This window comes from Trichoplusia ni, chromosome 11 (assembly GCF_003590095.1).
Source record: "Trichoplusia ni isolate ovarian cell line Hi5 chromosome 11, tn1, whole genome shotgun sequence".
Lineage (NCBI taxonomy): Eukaryota > Metazoa > Arthropoda > Insecta > Lepidoptera > Noctuidae > Trichoplusia > Trichoplusia ni.
In genome coordinates, this window is record NC_039488.1 from 10,978,227 (window position 1) to 10,983,721 (window position 5,495).

Genomic DNA, 5,495 nt, shown 5'->3' on the forward strand with positions numbered 1-5,495 from the left:
ATTTTCGACGATTTCTTGTTAGAAAATTGTGTTCGAATTACTTAATTTTATTGTTACTCACGGTTGTAAAGTGAAAACTTATTGTTAAGTGAGTTTTGTTAGGTTAGTTTCGAGTAACGTGTTTATGTTAGTGCATGCATTGTAAATAATAAATTCAAAACTTTAGTGCAGTGATAGTGAACTTGTATTTCATTGTAACTTTCCCGTTTGTGGAAGTTACTGGTGAGAACTGCTCGGTTGGAAGATTTAAAGGATTTTAAGGTATGATTTATTTTGATTGATGTTTTTTTTTTGTTGATAGTTTTAGGTTATTGTATTTTATAAGGTAGGTATTTACTTTGTTTATGTTGTTCGCCGTAGAAATTCGATGTGTATATCGCTCTGATATATCTTTTTGAAAAAGTATTTAAATTACCAATTTATTTAAAAGATTTCATTCTACAATGGGTATGTTATATAAATACTCTATGTACCAGCTAAAAAGCTAAATAGCTGTATAACATAATATCTATAATTCATTTAAACTTCGCGGCATACAAAACATACATTTCCTTGTTTATTCAAACAAAACAAATATTAAAATACACAACACGCATTAGTCATGAATTGCACTTTCTTGATTGTAATCACTTAGCAAAATGGGTCACTAATGTTTTAGTGAGGGTGGCCAAATAGATAATCATATTTTTTTGAACAACGTGAATGTAAAATTTATGCAACTGAAATCGCGACGTTTTAAACATATTTAGGGATTGCGAAGTAATTATAGCATGGTTGTGTGAAAAGTGAATGAATTAAACCTCTTTTCTTAAAATTTACCATTCTGTTTTTTTCTAAGGCATTGTACCTTGTAGTAAGATTAAGGTTCAAAAAGTTTAACACCAAAACGGTTACTGTAGCAAGTACCTAACGTGATTTAAATTAATTAGGCCTTCCAAGGAAAGCGTCAAAATTTGCTTATGTTGTTTTTTTCGTCTTGGTCATAACAGCTGAGCAGGCTAGTTCCTTGTTAGTTATATATCCTAAAACATTTATCAGGAGACTTGGCCTATTGCCTAAGCTAGCTGGTATAGAAAGACGTTTAGTTGATAACTGACTTATTAAATTCGCTGCTTTGCCGGTCTAGAAATGGCGTTAGGTGGTGCCTCAATTCTAAGTCTGCTTTTGGCCTCATTATTTATTTCTAGAGAATAAAAGCGACCGATAGCCAGACTGAAAAAGCTTCACAAATAGCCAAGTGGTATAATAGGTCACGTTAGGCACGATAGGCAACTAACTATTCGCGACGTGTTGCGGGTTTGATACCGTGTAGGAGAAGTATTCGTATAATGCACAAACGTTTGTTCTGAATTTGGGTGTCTTATGCATGAAACTAGAATGTTTGTGCAAATCATCGTTACACAAATATTTATTCCTTTGCGGGATTCGTAATATACATTCTTAACCTAATCAAAGTTATGTTTCTGTGGGTGGAAATCATTATAGAACCAAAGTTGACGAAATTTAGTCCTGGCTACGTCTAAATGAATTTTGTGTGGGTTTTTCCTGTGAATGTAAGATAATAGTTTGTCGCCTATTAAAAGGACTAGTGACAAGCCAAGTGTATAACAGTGAGCATTAAGTATTAAAGACAATCCCACGGATTTGCAGGGCGTGCTATATTTGTACCAGCTTAAATCAATAGAGAGCTTTTCTCTACGGAGTATTTTTATAACTTTTAACGTGGGAGGTATTTTTTTTTACAAACTGTGTGGGTAAACGTAGTCAGGCTCGCGACACGAGGCTTCCGGATAAATAGGCTACTTATATTAAATCAATTGGTATAAAAATTATTGGCACCCAACAAATTTATGAGTACCTGCTAAACGTTCCTTTATTTCGATTGTTTTTTAATATTTGTTGTTATGGTGGCATTATCTCTAAAATTTTCAACTGTCTGTTTGTCTACAACGGTTCATTAGATTCGTTTTACCCGTTTTGGATTGAATCCAAAAAAAATGTTAAGGTGCCTGTCTCTTTATAAATAAGATTTGACCAGCAGCCATTATTTTATGTGTCGTAGTGGCCTTGCTGTATTTGTGGTTTTTTAAGCACAGGTTGCAGGTTCGATCTTCGATACGCCAATCCGTTATGAGCTAGCATGGTGATCAATGTTCAATAGTTGTTTAAGAATATTCCTTTGCCCCAAAGTGGGGCTTTAATAGGCTGGTTATCAAGGAAAAAAACCATTGAAATAAATATGTTTAAACAGAACTATTTACTTAGCAAATGTCTCCAGATGTTAAATGCAATATACGAGCTCTTATTGCATACCACAAACGAGCACTCGCTTATATTTGCACTAATTAGGCCGGTTCATTACACGTTGTATTGACGTTCGTGCGGTTAAACCCGCTACTAATTCTGTGGTTAGCGATTCTGAGCTACTAACAGTACGTTAACGATACCGACAATGTCAATTTGTATGGAAAATTGACTGTCTAACGAATTAAATATCTATTTAACTTTGATTTGTATTGTAGGTAATATATCGATAATAGGGTTTTCTGGTAACGTTCTAGGAAATGTTGTAACAAACTTAATCTTAAATGTACAACAGTTTTTGGGCTCATCTAAGTATAAATGTGTTTACCTACGATTTAGGTGGAATCCGGTATTTTTTTTATTTATATATATATATTGTATGGTACCATGGATAGAGGACGAACAATCGAACTTTACTCCTTAAATATATTTTGCACAATTTCCACTTCCCACAATATTGCTGTGTGCAAAGTGATAGGCGTTCAGTTTTGAGTTTTTACTATCTTTGTATTTGGCAAAGCAAACGTTTGAATTGAGAAAATCTTAACGACAGCATAATTTAAAAGAAAGAGTTGTATTACATCTTTCATTTAGTCGATCTCATTATTTTCGCTTTCATAAACATAATGCCCTTTAATTAACATTTCACTACTGAGTATCGCAACCGCCTCACACCGAACACCCGTTAGCTTAGCTGCTGGGAATTTTCACCGCAGACGATATTCGAGTCTTGTTTACGCCTAAAATTTCGTTTCTTGCCTCCGGTAATAAATAATACCTTCCGCGGCCTTCTCTAAAGGGTTTTTGCATGCAGGTCGGACGTGTTCGGCGGGGCGATGTTTCGGCCGTCATTAATTACGTTATTATGAATTCCGCTCACAACTTCGTAGGCATAACGCGTTCCCGTAAAATCCTATATACGTACTTAGGCTTTGCTCGAAGCCGGTGCGCGTAAAAAGTTGCCAAAAACATCCCTTTAGTTGGCTCCGGCGTTAGTATAATGGATCTCAAATTATTGTTATGTTCCCGTTCCGTACCTATATCTCAGCGGGGTTTCGGCACGTGAAAGCCTCATGTGCCGCCTCAGGGCTTTTCTGTTTTTGTACCCACTCACACATTTTCGGGTTTAAATAGGGTTTTGTCGGAAGCTAGATGAGACATAAACATAATGAAATTCATGAATAGGCATCGCGATCATCGATCCCTATAAACCATGTTTACTGAATGAATATTCAAGCAAAGCTTTTATTTCATTTAAGAGCAAAATGGCGCATTCCATTGTAATGACTTTCGTTTCGTTCGTGCCGTAATTAATATTTGAGCACTTCTGTCTCCGCTCTTAATGGATATGCATTGATATTAATTCAGAAAGCATTAATTATGCAATGCATTATTTATGTTTTCAATCAAATGTATATTTAATTATGTGTATTTAAATTTTCACGGGAACGCAGGATATATCGGTGAACCCGGCTCATCTACCGCTTTCCGGTCTGTCATCCGATTTGGCCGTTTCAGCGCCACTGATAAGCTGACGCGGTAGAATGCTCCACGAATATTTTACTGAATTTTGGCAACAAAAAAAAACATTTATCCTACCGAGTTTAGTGGTAGACGGGCGGTGAAGTTTTTACAGATTTGTTTTCATGTTTGCGCAAAACAAATATGTCATAGAAGCTCTAACAATTAAGGGTATTGATTTCGATGAACAAAGCAAACAACTCACAACAGTGATGTAGGTATGACGTCAATTAAGCTATTGCCAAATGTGACAGTACTTACTTGTAATTTTATGAAATATCCACAAAGTATTTCGTACAAACGGACCATATCCAGCAATTCCAGTAAAAAAGAACGTTTCCATGTAAACCCTTTATTTGAATGGAAGGTAAAACGGCATTATTTATAGCGCATATGGAAATGCGTCGTGTAAAATGGGATCGTAATGTTTGATCGTTTTCGAGATAAAACCAACGCGTACGTTATACGGGGATGGCCATTTCTCTCTTTATTTGCTTTTCATTTGCATGGCTGATGAATAAGTAATACGTTGTAATAAACTGGACGCAACGTTTTGGTGATTTGTCTAGCTTCGTAGCGAGTTAAGTTGATGGGTTTCGGCATGTTTTTTTAACAGCCGAGTATATAATATGTAGATATAGAAAAACGTACCCTAGTAATCAATTATTGTTCCAAGCGAAATTAATGAGTTTTTGAAAACCGTAGATTATTTTACTCGGTCTTTTTCCTGGTCTGTATCAACCAAAACATAATAAATTAATGATTGGAACAATATCCGTAAAGAAAACTATGCGGAGAAAAAAGCCTGTATCCCACGGGTGTCGTAAAAGTTTCGGTCCAATCTGCCAAAAACAACACAAGAAGTAAGAAATAACAATTAATAATACTCGAGTTCATAGCCAAGCGGGTGCCTCTTCTCGAGTTATGAAACCACACTTTCACGTCCAGGTCTGAATAATTCTTTAGGGTGAGCCACACCAATCCATCTTGGAACAAAATGTTATCGGCCCCACCCATTACTCAATTCCACATCTCAATTATTTAAGCTAATGTTCATACCGCAACGCGTTCTGCCGTAATGATACACGTCCGTCCTTCGGCTGAATAAATAATATCGCCAATCGTATTATTCACGAATCCAGATAGTATTTGGGTCAGTTTCGCGATATTCAACTAAAATATCCCGATGAAAATGGATCCAAATTTTGGTCTATTTATGTGTGGTTGGTTAGGTTCCGATGTTTGGATGCACTGCCGTATTGTTGCATTTTGTATTGGATGTTAGATTCAATGTTTCGTGATAATCCGGTTATGGTACACAGAGATTGCGTAATGGACGATTATGAATTGAGTCTGCGTATTTTTTATATGATTGAGAAATTTTCAATCATTTAGATTTTGCTAAAAGTTAAAAAATCCCATGAAATTCTTATCTTGAACCCGCAAACTCGTTAAAAATCTTAAAATAATTATAGGACCTCGTTTTTAATTGCAGAAACTTCAAGTAACGTCGGTTTCTTTAAATGTTAGGTCCGGTATATACGTAAATCTTCATAACTAATGAAAAGAAAAATACATTTCAATAAATAATTTACGAAAGTGTTTCTCTTTTTTGCGTATTATACCGTAGAAAGCAATGTTTCTTATTCTTGAATACTTAAACTCGTCCG